Source organism: Equus caballus, unplaced genomic scaffold (assembly GCF_041296265.1).
Source record: "Equus caballus isolate H_3958 breed thoroughbred unplaced genomic scaffold, TB-T2T haplotype2-0000440, whole genome shotgun sequence".
In the NCBI taxonomy this organism is placed as follows: domain Eukaryota; kingdom Metazoa; phylum Chordata; class Mammalia; order Perissodactyla; family Equidae; genus Equus; species Equus caballus.
This window is the reverse complement of record NW_027222395.1, coordinates 1,093,969-1,109,900: the sequence shown is the minus strand read 5'-3', so window position 1 is coordinate 1,109,900 and position 15,932 is coordinate 1,093,969. Positions and strand designations below refer to the sequence as shown.

The window sequence follows — 15,932 nt, the reverse complement described above, 5'->3', positions numbered from 1 at the left end:
TCTCTCATCTCTTACTATATCAATTGTTCTTTAAAAAAAATTTCAGTGGTTTCTGTAGAGTTTGTAATATACGTTTATAACTAATGTAAGTCCTCTGTAACATTGTTTTCATTCCTTTCACTTATCCATATACTATAATCACCCAATACATTGTCACTATTATTATTAGCTCAATTGAGAATAAGAAAAATAAAAGTTTCATTTTACCTTAATTTATTCCTTCTCTTCCTCTTTTTAATGAAGATCCAAGTTATCATTTTCCTTCTCCCTGAGGAACTTTTAAAAAATATTTATTGCAGAGCAGGTCTGCTGCTGATGAATTCCCTCAGTTTTTGTTTGTCTGAGAAAGGTTTTATTTCTCCTTCACTTTTGAATGATCATCTCACTGGATATAAAATTCTAGGTGGGTGGTGGTTTTTCTTCTTTCAACACTTTAAATATTTCACTCCACTCTCTTCTTGCTTGCATGGTTTATGATGAGAATCCCACAATTCTCATCCTTGTTCCTCTAGATGTACGGTGTTTATTTTCCTCTGGATTCTTTCAAGATTTATCTTTTGGTTTCCTACAGTTTGAAGACGATATGTCCAAGTATAGACTTTTTTAGTATTTATCTTGTTGGGGTCTTTTCTGAGCTTCTACAATCTATGGTTAACCTGTCATTAATTTTGGAAAATCCTTGGCCATTATTACTTCAAATATTTTTCTACTCTGTTCTTTCTCTTTTCTCCTTCTGGTATGCCAATTACACATGCTACATATTTTGAAACTGTCTCACAGTTCTTGGATATTCTGGGCTTTAAATTTTTTTTTCTTTTTCTCTGTGCATTTCAGTTTGCAAAGTTTCTATTGACATATATTCAAACTCACATATTCCTTCCTTGGCCGTATGCAATCTACAGATGAGCCAATCACAGGCCTTCTCCATTTCTTGTAGTGTTTTTGGTTTCTAACATTCCCTTTTGATTCTTTCTTAGAATTTCCCTCTGTCTGTTGATATTCCTCATCTGTTCTTGTGCGCCATCTATTTTTTCCATCAGAGCCCTTAACATACTAATCATGGTTATTTTGGATTCTATGTGTGATAATTCCAAAACCTGTGTCAATGTGACTGTGGATCTGATGCTTGCTTTGTCTGTTTAGACTGTTTTTTCTTGCCTTTTAGCATGCCTTGTAATTTTTGGTTGAAAGCCAGACATGCTGTATTAGAAAATAGGAACTGAAATAAATAAACCTTTAGTGTGAAGTTTTATGCTCATCTGGCTAGGTGTTGGGCTGTGTTTAATATTTACCGTAGCTGTGCATGTCAGAGGCTTCCATTTCCTCTAGTGCCCTTGTTTTTGTGTTTCTTGTGTCTTTAGGTTCCCCTAAATCTCCTCCTTAAACAGAGCCTATGCCTTGTAACTCTTTCAGCTATGATGCCATCACTATACTGCAGCCCTGGGGACGTGGTGGGAAGGTGTTAAGGGAGGGGATATAATTAAATCTTTTAGTGGGCCTGTGTCCCTGGGTTGTGACGTTCACAAGCGTTTCTAAGCTTTTTTTTTTCTTTTCTTTGAACTCTTTAGATGAGACGGGAAGGCTACAGGGGGCTGCAGTTGGGTAATTGCCCTTCACCCACGTGGGATAAGGCTTGGTAGTCTTTTCCCCTGCTGAGGAGGCTTCTACTACGGAGCACACTCAGGGGATATTTCAAAATCCTTTCAAAATGGTAACCTTTCTCCCCCACCCTCCCATGCCAGAAACATCAGAGTTTCTTCATGGTTCTTCACTGTGAGAACTTAGTAGGGTTCCTGGAAGTAAAACTCATGAGTAGGTGGGGCCTCCCCTTAACTGGTCCTCCAGGAGTTTCTCACTTTCATGCTAGCCCACATGCATCCTCAGCAATTTGTCAGTGTCTTTTACGTGTTTCTACCAGTTTATGGCTCTAGTGGCTTCTGCTCCAGGTAAGCTGATCTTAACTGTGATTCTCTGCATTCACCCTCTCTGAAGATTTTGAGTAGTAGTTTGCCCTGCAACCTCAGTTCTCTGGTGACTTCAAGAAAAGCCATTGATTTTCAGTTTGCTCAGCTTTTGCTTCTCCTAAAGACTGTAGTAAAGACTCCCAAGCTCTTTAACTGTTGGAGCTGGAATCAAAAGTCACTCCTCAAAGAATAATTCTTTATTTTCCTGTTCCCTTTCTCACATTTTTAAATGAGTTTGGCTGGGCCAGAGAGACACCTAAAATGGGAAGTCTGAGGAGAGGACAGACCATTGCTCTCTTAGGGGAAGAGAACAGGCAGAACTAGGGCTTCAGGGAGGACTAAGGATTCCATTTAAAGCTCACAGACTATCTGGGTGTGCTGGTAGGTTCCCAAATAAAATCCCAAACAGTGATTCTGTAGTCCTTGATTCAGTTATTTAGCGTTTCAGATCTGTGTAGGAGAACACCGTTCCCAGCACTTGATCATGAGTCATCTTGCCATGTCAGGCGCCACTTGCCAAGCCTTCCTTCATGTTGGGCAGATCAGGAGAACAGAGCTGAGTCTCTGAGCAGATGCTGGAGCAAGAGCTCTGTCCCAGGATACAGGGGCCTATCTGAGGAAGCACAGATGTGACTGTGGGCCTCAGAGTCTATGCCCTCCTTGAGCAGAGGACTTCTGACTGAGAAGATCAAGTGCGGACTCTAGCCAAAAATCCTCCTTCGAGTTTTTCAAAGAAGGAAAAACTGAAAGAATTTTATCACCTTTAAAAATTAATAAAAGGAAGGAACGCAAAATTATAGGAATTAAAATAGAGAGTCATATTATTCTTGGATAACAAATATCTGACTTTCCTAAACAGAGAAGTGAGACCAATGAGTCCCAGCCCCTGATTCTTTTCTTATTGTTCTCAGTGTCAGGACAGAGCCAAGAGGAGAAGAAAAGGTAGAACACCAAGTGGTAAGGTTCTACATATCCCACCTGAGCTCTCCAAGGGTGACCCTTCCTGTCCTTTCCATGAGGTCCCAGGTCCATGGTCTCTGAGGATGTCAGTCACTAGATACAGTCCCTCTCAGAAAACAGAGCCCTCAGAGGAGAGGCTCATGGGAAAGCAGTCAGAACCTGAAACATTTCTCAGATTCCTGCTCTGCCCAGCTCTGGGCATGAACAGTGATGGACCTGGGCAATGGGCGTTGCCCAATAAGTGGCCATATGAGATGTCAAGAGTCAGAACTTCTGTCTCCTGACCTTGTGAAAGTACTTTGACTTCCCGGATGATCAGATTCTTCCTTGAAGTAACCAGTGACCTATGTTCCTCACATGGTGTTTTTGAACCTCACATGGGATGACATACATATATGAATGAAAGCCCTTTGTGAATGATAAAGCAACATACATACGTGAGCTTTATTATTATCATTAACCGTGCGATCTTGAATCCTAATTCTTGGAGCTCTCCAAGTCCAATCTACCAAGGGTACCATAAAGGACATTCTACTCTGCCTCCTAAAAGATCTCTTTGCTTCTGTCTTCATCACTTTCCTGGTTTCCCAGGTGGGAGAGCTTGCCAGAGTGAAGCACAGGAGGCGAGGAAGGTGCTTTCTCTGCTGCAAAGGTGACTAAACACAATCCTTCTTTCCTGTATCCCGCTTCTTAGCAGGGTCTAAGAATTTCTAGGGCCTCAGTGAAACGTGAGATTGATAAGGGAGGGAAAATCCTCAGATTTTGAAATCCAGATTGTGAAAGTCTTGGGGAGAAGGAAACAACATAGATTGTGAGCTCAAGGAAGTGGGGGGATGTGAAAGGACAGTATGCAATGGGTGCCCCTACCTCTGTCAGACCTGCCAGGGCCCCATATATTTGTTCTGGTCCTGGCTGCAGCTATGTATATCCTGTCTCCTTCAGTCCCCGGGGCCAGCATCGCGATACCATCTGCTTTCATCAACTGCTATGTCCAGACCCCTCCTGGGAGGTGTGTAATAGCACAACCGTGGAGGTCAATTGGCTGCTGTTCCTGGAGGACCTGGAAGATGATACTGCCTCTGTGTCCTCTATGGCTTCCACAGCTTCTGGGACTGAGTCATCATTCACTCTGTCCTCTGCCTTCTCAGAAGTCCCTCCAGGAGACCTAACACCATCCCCTCCACCTGACCCTTCCCCACCGCCCCCCTCCGTTCTCTCACCTAACCCAATGACACCCTTAGCTGACTTTCTTTCACCCTCACCACTGGGTCACTCTATGCCACCAGAGCCTTTTCCTCCCTTGGAGTCCAAATTCCCAGCAGACCATTCCCCACCCCAACCCCTTGCCCTTCCCCCTCTCCCACCACATGACACCCAGGCAATGGATCCTATTCTTCAACCAGAGGCCACTCTGTCTCTGAATACGATCTTCTCTCTTGACCGCACCCTTTCCCAAGATATTAACCCCTTACCAAATTTGTCCCAGATAATGAATCCACTAGCTTGATTCACTAGCTTGTCATCACGCACCACCAAGCCTGTCTGTCTCACCACCGACAGACCACCCTTTAACTGTGACTCAATCTAAATCGGTTTCCATCTTATTGAAGTCTCTTCCAGAGAACTCATCTCCAGATAGCCCTGGTGGGTTGTCCACTTATGTCCCAACAGTCAGAGGCACTGACCATTCAAGTCTGTCAATTTCAGAATTCTCTTGTTGTCAGGCTCCTGCCAAGAACATGTTCCTCCCCACATTATCACACTCTGATTTTCAACGAGAGCAAGTTTCCCTCTGTCTACCAGAGACCTGTCTCTGGGGAGACTGTGCTACCAATCACATGGAGGCCAGCAGCCATTCTTTCCTTGGCCTTAACGGTCAGGCATTCTTGGCAAGACAAATAAAAAAGAGAATGGATTTCCAGATTTTAGAGAAGAAAGAAAAGGAGGAAGGACTATTTTCAAAGCAAATGTGCTGAGAAAACCAACGGATGTCTTCAGGGAATTCATTGCAGCCACTTGACGTACAAGACACCACAGCCCCCAAAGCTGGCTGGGACATCACAGGCAAACCAGAGCAGCGGAGCATTCGTCAGCAGCTACTGTATGTCAAGACTTTGGGAGAAAACTTGCAGCAGAAATATACCCAGCTCTTTTGGGGTCTTCCCTCTCTGCACAGTGAGTCCCTGGTGGCCACTCTCCTGGTTTCTAGTAGTAGTGCCCCACTAGGGTCTCATTTTGTCTTATTCAATGGAATCTGTAATGCTTCTGCAGTCAAGATGTGGGATCCAGAATCTCCACCACTTCCCCATTCTCACCCTCCTCCCCTCTCCGATGTACATCCGCAACCCTTCTCTCAGACCAACCCCCAATCCCAGCCCCTACCTTTCACTCAGGTCCAGCCCCATGCCCACCTTCAATCCCCACTCTCAATCCTACCATCTTCTTCTCCATCCCAGATTAGGGACCATGGAGTTTCTTTCCATAGATCCCAGATTGAGTCAGACTCTCATATCTCAACTGAAAATCAACACCTGAAATGGTATATGTTGCAGAAGCAACAAGAAAGTCTGTGGGGTTTAGTCCCTGCATTCCAAAAATCTCAAGAAGCCACTTGTCCTCAAGCTCTCACCCCTCCTTTGGTCAGCCAGTCCTCCCATGCCTATGTACCAGTCTCTGTCCTTCCTGGCCATTTTCATATCACCCGTGAACCCCAGGATAAAATGGAGCTCCACATTCCAAGGAGGCTATTCTCACACTGCTGCCTCCATGCCAGTAGGAATCTAGAGTCTCTGTGTAAATGCACAGAAACATCTCAGCAAAAAGGCAGGCACGCTCACTCACAGCTCCGTCAGCTTCAGGGCCAGAGTAGCAAGGATCTAGCAGAGACTGAAGTGAGTTTCCCAGGAAGCTTCCATGAGACGATCTCAACAAAGTTTCAACTAAGGCAGGACATGAAGAGCAATCTTGGATATATCCTAGAGAAGAGCCCAGAAGATAGTCCTCCAAGGGTCTCAGAATGCTACCTACTAAAGAGTCTGAGGGCTGCCTCAGAGACAAAAAGTAGCTGTGTGTGTCACTCAAGGAATTACTCAGGGAATGAACTCTTAAATGTTTCAAGGAAGGACACAGACCAGAATGAAGTGAAAACCATTCTTAGATTACATCTAAGCCAGTAGTTTTGGCAGATCACTGTGGGGAGGATCCCCCTCGGGGTGTGTCATTTTTGGCTGGCTGAGGACAACCCATCCCCTCCTTCTGGGAGTTCCCAGAACAATATAGAAAACAGAAATTTGAAAAACATAACAGTAGGTGGGGTCCACCCCCAGATGACCACTCCAGAGCTTTCTTTTCTGGATCCCAACACCCGACAGGTGCTAGAAGCCCATATTATAAGGTTTCACGTGAGTCAGAGGTGGGGCCTACCCCTCAAAGTTCTTGAATCCATAAAATCCTATAAGTTGAGAGAAGCCAAAACATGGCCTCTTCCCCAATTTGACTTTCTCTCCTCAGCCACCTATATTTCTGGGGTAGATTCCAAAAGCTGAGGTTTCCAAGCCCCTTGAGGGAAGCTCTAAAAGTTTTCAGGGAAATAAGGTGAAAACAGCGAATTCAGTCCCCATCCTGGATCTTCCACTCCCTGCTACCTCATCTGTGGGCAACGAAGGACAGGGGGCCCTAAAACCATCCCACTCTGATATCGACCAGGAGCTTGCCAAGGACATCCAGGCAATCGAGCATGGCAGACAGACTTCAGAGATCCTCACACACAGCTTTATAGACAAAGTGAGTCAGAGTAAGACTGCACTAGACAATAACAGATGCAGCCGAGAGGTGCCCACAAGGCAAGCTGGGGCTGGACATGTGCCAAGGGATGAGAATGTGAGTTCCAGTGATAGAGAGGACATGATTCAGGGCCAAAAGACGGTGCAGAAGAATTGAAAACATTTTTCCACGTCCACCATGAACTTCAGGGAGATATTCAAGGCTGAGGAACTGTGCGTTCTTACATCACAATCTTGTGACATCTTGACAACCAACAAGTTGGGAAGCTCCCAAATGATAAATATCAATGTGAGCAAAGTAGAAACTACCCTGACCAGTGAATGTCCCTCACCAAAAATACCGGTTCCTCAAGTTTCCAAACCATCAGACATTAAAAAACAGCTCCTTACTGAGTTGAAGTTTCAATTGAAGAGCAGGGAACATAGCCAGCCTAAAGGCTCTCCCGCTGACATATCCCTTACTTCAGATAGCTTGCCTTCGACTCCTCACTGACTCAGTCCCAGAGCATCTCCAGTGGGGACATGGGAGCTTCCCAGGTGCTGCAAGTCCACTTGGAGGACAATGGGGATTGGCGGGAACCCTGGGCCTCTAAGCATGTCTCATGGAAATGCCAGGATAGGAATTTCCCACCAGCTGCAAAGACAGTGAGACCTCTGGACTCCAGAGCAGGAGAATGTGGAAGTGAGGATTCAGGAGTTGGGACGTCTAAAGACAGAAAGAAGAGCCACTCTATTGAGGATAGAGAATTAGAGGGCACTTCCCCCTATCTGTCACAGAATGAACAGTTTCCTCCTGAAAGTTACTTCAGAAAAAAAATGAGGCAGTTTTTTCAGTGGATTAATTCCAAGAAAAAAATCACAGGGCAGGAAAGTCCCCAGCAAAAAGCCAAGTTCACGTCAACCTTTGCACCGCTCCGAGACCCAGCTCAAAGTGCAGCTCTCGTGAGCTGTGGGCCTCCTGAAGCTCATGAGCTCATGGCAGCCATCGGGAAGATCCTAGAGGAGAAACTGGCATGGAGATATGAACCTGAGGCTGCAGAGTTAAGTCAGCAGAAGGGGGAACTGCAGGCCCAGGTAGAGCCTGACGAGGGACATCCCTCCAACCACGGGGCTCTCTCTGACCCACAGCCAGGGGAATGGGCAAGGACCACATCCTGCAGCCAAGATGCTGTCCCTCCTGACAAGAGTTTTCGTACAAGGGTTAGACAGAAAAGAGACAGGATCAGACAGCCCTGGAAAGTTGTGGCCTTCAAGGACCAGCATTTATGCCAGAGTCAACCCCCTTCCCCACCCTACAGGGAGTCTGTGCCCCATCCAAGACCCACCTGCATGCATGATGTATGCCACGTCCCTGCGGCCACCCTCACCTCTAATGAAAGCACTGTGTTCAGAGATCTGACTCTTCTATTCAAACAGGAAATGCTTCTCCAACACTTCCAGGGAGGAAAAATGTCCCCAAAGAAATCATTCACTCCTTGTGGAGAAAGCATTGCCGTTTTCACGAGAACACATCCTCTGATGAGAACCATGGTTAGCACAACCAAGGATACTGATCGTCCTCAATAAATGTTTCTGCTAGGAGAGAGTAGTGTTCTCTGTGTGGTGCTTTGGGGGAGTGGGTTTGGGGTTCCCAGCGCTTATGCTCAGGGAAAGGAAGGAGGGAAGTCAGCTCTGACTGATTTCCTCATTTGGTTTCAGCAAGATGACCAGTCCCTTGTAGGGGGCCTGACAGTGGCTGTCTCAGTTTTATCTTGGGTCCTGTATTTGACCTTACTCAGATGTCCTGTACTTAAAACACTTTACTTTTTCATAAAAAGTACAAAAAGTTTACTCTAAAAACTTCCGGGCCTTTTCAAAATGAGAAGAACCCTTCAAGTCCAGAAGTTGGCTCAACTTGTCTTTCCATCTGCTCCCTCACTATCCTGAACTATACACAGCTGCAGGGTGGGATGCGTTCCTCTGGAAGGATACAGCCAGAATTTCCCCTTGTTGCCTCAGAAAGTTTTGGAATTGGAAGTGTGGGGGTGTTTAGGCCCTGAGGTGAGTGGCAGGGGGAAATGTTGCTCTTGGATCTCTTGGTGAGGAATGAATGTCACCTGCTCCTAAGAGCCTTTCTCTCCCTCAGGAGGTCTGGGTGGTGGGCCGCGTCCCCACGCCTCAGCTGACCCTAACGAAAATGGGGAGCAGTCCACCCTTCCCCTTCCACTACCCTTCCTGGAGCAGACGGGAGGAGAGACCTTGCAGCTCTGAAAAGGACCAGAGATATGAATCTTTTCCTGAAAACGGTAACTTACCTTCATTTAGAAAAAGTTGCTGATTCCTGAGTATCTCACAGGTGAGCAGTCAGTGCAGGTGTGTGTATGGATGGGTTTTGCGATTGTGGACACTGGAGTGGCCAGGGCAGGGTCCAGGAACTGGGTGGGTCCCACCGAAGAATCTGTTATATGTGGGGTGTTAATCTGTCTGGAAGGCACATTCTGAGCTCAACAATGAGGTCTCCCTGCATGTGAGGACACCTCAAGGAATGGGAAGAGGCGCTCCCGAGGGAAAATTCCTCAGGATGCCCAGCTTGGTAGAATTATTGCAAGACCAAGAGATCACCTGGCTATCATTTGTAGGAATGGTCGTCGGGCAGCCACCCAGAATTTGGGGCAACAGGAGACAACAAGTAGGGAAAAAGGAATGGTGGAGTGAGTGGAAAAGGAAGGAAAAAATGAGGAGGGGAAGAATGACCTTATCATCACTCCTCATGATCCCTGAGGGTCACTTCGAGCTCAAAATGTCCCTTCCAGACAGATTAACACCCCACATACTGGCTATCCACTCCACCCAGCACTACCTTACCTAGGCCTCACCTCCTGGAGACTAATCAGGGCTGGGGGGAGCACAATGATACCACTGCAGCTAAGAGAACTTGGGATAGTCTTCGAGATTGAAGACAGTATCTCCAGGAATGCTGTCAAGGAGGTTGTCCTCTCATTTGGTGCCTGCCTTCCCAGCCATGCTACATCTTACACCAAGGTTACAGTAATTTAGGGGTGTGTTAGTTACTATATAACAAATACCCCAAAAGTTAGTGGCTAAAAAAACCAAGTATTTATTAATTCATAGTTTCTGTTGGTGAGGGATCTAGGCAAGGCCTACCTGGTTCTCTGCTCCAAGGTCTCTCACAAGGCTGCAATTAAGGTGGCAGCTGGGGCTGGGGTCTCAGCTGAAGGCTTGACTGGGGAAATACACACTTCTTTGCTCACTTCTATAGCTGCTGGCTGGATGCAGTTCCTCAAGGCCTGTTGGACTGAGAGCCTCAATTCCTGGATGGCTGTTGGCTGGAGTTGGCCGGAGGCAACCTTCAGTTCCTTGTCATGTAGGCCTCTCCAACATGGCAGCTTGCTTCATCAAAGCCAGGAGAGAGTCTGCTAGCAAGACAGAAGTCACAATCTTGTAAACTAACGAGGGAAATGATATCCCATCACCTTTCCCTTATTCTATTAGTCAGAAGCAAATCACGAGGTCCAGCTTACACTCAAGGGGAGCAGTTTATACAAGGGTGTGACTAGCAAAAGAAGGGATCTTTGAAACCTTCTTAGAACTCTTCCTAACACAAGGGTTTCTTCTTGGACATCCCACTGAGTTCACTGAAGCAAAAGTGACCAAAGGGACCAAGTGGATCCTTGTGCTCATCCATATCCACGTCATCAAAGGTAAAGCTGTTTAATGGCTAAGCGGAGAAACGTCTGGTAAGAAAAACATCAAAGAGATTGAAGCATCCAAAGAAGCAGGGAAAGGTGGCATGGAGGTAAAGGCGGTGTGGGGTCATCATGAACGGTAAAGTGAAAGGAGCCCTTAGAACCACCTGCCTCACCACTGCCAGTATTCAGACTTAGAGGGGAGGAAAAATTAGGAGCAAGACGGCTCATCCTCGCTCCGCCACCAAATCTCCACTCTGCTCTAGCTCCCTGACTATAGGCCTAAAGAAGCAACCTTCAGTTCCCATAGAGATAGCCAGGCTTATCGAGGAAGCAAACCCTACAGCTTGCAAGGTTTAACTTCTGCTCTTATTGATATATTTAATATAGCACATCCATCATTTCAAATTTGCTTCTCACAGCTTGAACATCAGAGAGAATGAATCACACAATCGATGGCAAAGCCAGTACTAGGGAATTCAGCATGTAGCTCCCATTCTGGGATGTTTTCCATGAACCCATTGCCAAAGAGCTTCTAACCAAGGGAGAGGTGGTGGCTCAAAAGGGCTGACTTACTGGCTGGGGTCACAAGACAAGTCATACCTGGTGCCCAGATATTTGCTTCTATTCAGAGAAACACTGGATGAGGCAACGAGACAGAATTTGCACACTCAGCACATCTAGGCAGTGAACTGTCCAAATGAGGTGACACTACCACCCAGGAGTGATCCCACACTCTTGTTCTGCTTCTAGTACTGTTTTCCTTTCTCCCAGATTCCAGTTCCTATGGGAAAGCAGGACTCTTACCAAAAGAAGGAAAACGTATTAGCTGAACAGTGACTGGAGAGATGAGGAGGAATTTCTCTAGATTTCATGGGCTTGCTGCTTATACCCAGAGATCAGTGCTGTGCAGCTTGGGGGGCATGGGGGGTGGGGGTGGGGGTCTCATTTACATGGTACTCTGTGGCACCTGAAGAATTTTCAGTGACATAGAATGTGATGGGAATGGGTTACCTGAATTTTCATACCCTCAAGCCCACACTCCAAACCTAATGTCAGGGCGAATAAAATGCATGAATTGACTGGTACCTTGATGTGGCTTGGGTATGGGAACCCCAGATCTCAGCTTCAGGCACTGTGAATTTCTCTGGTACCAGGTGCTGCCTAAGGGAATCAGCTTTCTTGAGGCAGCCTTCACATGGATTAACACTCAGAACTGTGCCGTAATCTGCAGCCACAATGAAGGGGCCCAGGCTATGAGAAGGGGCTCTTCTCTCTCTTTTTTTTTTTTTAAAAGATTGGCACCTGAGCTAACAACTGTTACCAATCTTCTCCTTCTTTTTTTCTCCACAAATCCCCTCAGTACATAGTTGTATATTTCAGTTGTGGGTCCCTCTAGTTGTGGCATGTGGGACGCCGCCTCAATGTGGCCTGAGGAGCAGTGCCACGTCCACACCCAGGATCCGAACCAGTGAAACCCTGGGCCGCCAATGCGGAGCGTGCGAACTTAACCACTTGGCCACGGGGCTGGCCCCGGGGCTCCTCTTGAGGCCTTTCCTCTGGAACTTCCATTGGCCCTGGATCAGAGCCTAATTTAGGCTATTTTCCTGGGGTCACAAGGACACGTTTGGTCTTCCTTAGGGAGGCCAAGTGGAAGCTCAGAGATTTGTGGAGGCTGCCTCCCTATCTCTCCCAGGAGACTCGGGGTCTGTTCCTTCCTTCTATGGGGGCCAGGAGGTAGAGAAGGAACTGAGTATTATGCAAGTTTAGCAATGCTTCACTGTGGGAGGGGGTTGGGCTGACAAGAGTAGGTAATTTTCCTTTGCAGGGATTCTTGCCCAGCTTGAGGCAACCTTCATTTGAAGCAGGATAATGCTGTTTCTACCCTCGACCTGAGGGGATTCCAGAAGGAATAAAAGTTACCTTTCCTCATTTGTCTTACAGGAAGTTCTGGGCTTCTGGGTTCAGGAGTTATTAATGGCTTTCATGTTTCCTGAACCCAAGCAGAAGTTGTGAGATACCTGTTGTACAGTCCTGTCCAGACCCTCATGTGGGAGGAGACTTTAGCTGGCTGCTCCAAGGAGAGAGGAGATAGGGGTTGACACAAGTGCTGGGGTGAGAGAAGGAGAGTTGCCTAAAGGTAGCAGTGGCTCCAAGACCCTGAGAATCAGGATGTAGACACGAGTCCCTTAGGTGGACGGGTTCTGTGTGGAAGTCCTCTAGGAGACAGCACAATGTTTTAAGGGATGAAGTGATGATGCTGAGATGACTAATCATCAAGCCCCATCATCTTGAGAGCTGTCGCAAGACACGGCATTGCTCACACTTAGCACAGAGGCTGTGCAGCCACTGGCCTTTCAATGGGCCTGAAGGGGTTGGGCAATGAAAGTCCCAGGGGCAACCAAGATGGACTCAAGATCACAGGCTCTTACCTACATATTTGATGGTGAATACTTAACTAAATAGGCAAAAAGCTCCCATTAATGACTACTATTGTATATCTTCCTACCCTTTAAAATGGGGTCTTTGAGCCAGATTTAATTTAATTTAGAAAAATTAAGTACTGCTTATTGTACTTCAATGTTGTGAAACAAATTTATGCTTTTTATGTATATTATCCCATTTAAACTTTACAATGCTTTGAAGTAGGTTTCTTTACCCTCTTTTATAGAAGGGCACGACCTGAAGGACAGAGAAGGTAATATATATTCAGAGTGCTAGCACAGAAGAGGGAGCCAGGGATGGAGAGCCCCCTTAGGCTGTGAGGGATTCTTTGGATGTAAATGATGGCAAGCGCAATTCAACTGACTTTAAAAACAGGATCTGTTGACTCAGGCACCTGAAAAAGCTCTGGGAGTCAGGCTGCCCTCACGCAGGAGGATTCATATTGGGGCTCAGCTGATGTCATCAAGTTTCAGTTTCTATCCATTTCTCTGCTCTAGATTCTGGACTGGCTACCTTGTAAGTCTGTCTGGCAAGTTCGTAGCTACATCTTCCAAACTAAAAGCGCAGCTAAAAATGGGTTGTTTCTCCCACTAGTCCCTTCAAAAGTCCCACTGTGCCTTATTGTTTCCTGTTGGGTCACATGCCCATCCCTGACCAATCACTGTTGCCAAAAGCATGGACCAATCTTTTTGGCCAAGCCTGACTTCAATGCCCTCCTTTAAAGTAAGAGCGTTAGTGATAAACAGCTCCACTTCACATGGACTGAAACTGACAACGGGGTTAGATCCCCAGAGGGCAAAAGAAGGACTATTTTTAGAAGGTGAGTGAATGCTGAGTGTCAAAATAAAAACAAAAACAAAACGGATGTCTACTTCAACCCTCTCTCTCACCACCCCATTTCTGCCTTCTTGTCCAGAGTCATGCCATGGACTGAAGGTTAGAGTTAGAGGAAATGCCAATTCTGTGGACAGGAAAGGAACTCAAAGGGGAAGGAATCAATCAGAGGCCCCAACATCCATGCAGATAGACCATCCAATGATCTGATCTCTCACTGTCTGCTCCTTCTCATCTTAGAGTCCTTTACCTTCATTCCAGTTCAGTTATGGCCATATCCTAGAACTTATCACCAGCAACACTTGTGTGTTCTGAAAAAATACAGTCTGACATTCCTCCCTTTATCCTCTCAGCTTCTGCCCTCAGCATGCTAATGCCTCAACCTATTCAGGAACTACAAGCCACTCCGTACTTTCCCCTGCTTACCTGACAACCTTTGTCTTCATTTCCTCCCTCTCCAAGGAAAACTTCATGGGGCATCACTTAATCCTAAACCTAAATATACTGCTCTGCTCTAAACAGCCTACCCCCTTCTTTCATTCGTCCTGTCTAGCAAAATCCAACTCTGCCTGTTTTAGAACTGCCTTCAAATAAGGGCCTGCTTCCTCTTGGATAAAATCACACAAGTGTGTTTGTGCCCCATAAACTTCTGTTCTACATCTGTTGCTCAGCTCCACCACTGCCTCAGAATCCAGTCATTCCTCCTGTGTTACCATGTGCCAGACGCTCTTCCAAGCACTTGGGACACCCAGTGGAGGCAACAAACAGAGGCCCTGTCTCGGGGGAGCTTCTGTGATTGTTTTCTCAGTCAACTCGCTTGCCTAAGTTCTCAAAACAATTCCACTTTCCTACACCTTGTCCACACTCCTCGCTCATTGATCACATGTGCTGGACCACCAGAGGGAAACAGAGAAGTCATCAGATGGGAACTTTTCTTCATAAAAACTTCAAAACAAAACAAAACCAAAACCAAAATGAGATCCTCCATCTCTTCTTTCCTCCTTCCTTCCCACCATACTGAAAGGTTTCCCTCAATGCTTTCCTTAATCCTCCCAACCTGGGATCTGCCCACCCTTTCCAAGTCACAACACTTTCACATGTGTGGACTATCTGCCTTAATTATCTACTTTTCCAGAGGACCAAGACTACATTTACCTCATCACAGCTGGAAACACCAAGCAGAGCTCAGAATCCTCTGGAGGAATACATTGGCAATGGGAGGGATCTATGGGGAGGTCCTGCCCAGCATGCTCTGGGGCGGGGCCACGTCCGGGGGCAGGGCCTGAGAGACTCCGAGAGCCTGTTTGGCTTCTTGAGGGCGACGGCACTAGCAACACGGCCAGACATCTCACCTCAGGCTTCTGGAAGATATGAGTTGAGATTTAATTCAAAGACAGGTTCTGAGGAAGGTTTCTGGATGCCTGAGTGACCTTCCCCACTGCCCAGCCTGAAGGATCCTTTCCTCCATCTGCCATTTCCATTACGGTGGGCAGGCCCTCACAGCCCCTGGGCCCCCAAACTCTCACTCCAGGCCCAGCCTGAGAAGGCGCTCAGAGGCCTGGGGGCGGGCTGTGCCTGCCCAACACCACCCCCTTTGACGATGGCACTCTTAGGAACTCCACCAAGGTGAGAATAGTAATAAATAGAGTAACAATATTGACAACTGTTAAGGCTTCACCTTACACTGGCTGCCTGGCCTTGCACAAGTAGCCTGAGTCTCAGATCTCATCTATTATGTGCAGATACTGATGTGTACTCATAGGGTTGGTCCTCGGAACTGGAATGAATGAGTAAAGAGTTTTGAACAGTGTTTACCTAACACTAGAAGTTTAATATGTGCTACCCCATTATTATCACTCATTTAAAATGCTAGGCCTCCTCTTTATTATTTTAGAAGTATCAATTTACCACTCATTCATTCTTCCTTCCTTCAGAATGAATTTATTTAGTACCTAACATGTGCCAGACACTATGCCAGGGTCTAGAATACAATGGTAAGCAAAAAGGTAGAGTCTCTGCCTTCATGGATCTTACAGTCTAGAGGGGAGATCAGGCAGAAATTAATCATACGAGATTGTGTAAATGTCCCATGTTACATTCTATGAAGGGTTCATGAGCTGGTTGTCGGTGCCAAGGGAGTTTAAAACATGGGGATTTGGCCTAACCAAGGAGAAGAGGGTCTTCCTCACCCACCCCTCAGGAGCTGATAAGGCTTAAGAGGTAAAAGGTGAGTAGGAGACAACTTGGCAAAGCAGGGAGGG

The 15,932-nt window shown here is 46.5% G+C and overlaps 1 protein-coding gene across 48 annotated transcripts in view; it reads right to left on the bottom strand.

The window, feature by feature from the left end:
* The window catches only part of LOC138923053 (ral guanine nucleotide dissociation stimulator-like), a 90,334-nt gene that overhangs the window by 50,304 nt on the left and 24,098 nt on the right, over positions 1–15,932 (bottom strand). For 27 of the 48 annotated variants that reach the window (XR_011436175.1, XR_011436176.1, XR_011436178.1 and 24 more), the window contains 2 exons: positions 14,827–15,032; positions 9,851–10,122 (listed from right to left, as the gene is read on the bottom strand). The gene's annotated coding sequence lies outside the window, so the exon portion shown is untranslated. The remainder of the gene's footprint in view (positions 1–9,850; positions 10,123–14,826; positions 15,033–15,932) is intronic. The other 21 variants (XR_011436177.1, XM_070259628.1, XM_070259629.1 and 18 more) reach the window with 3 other exon arrangements.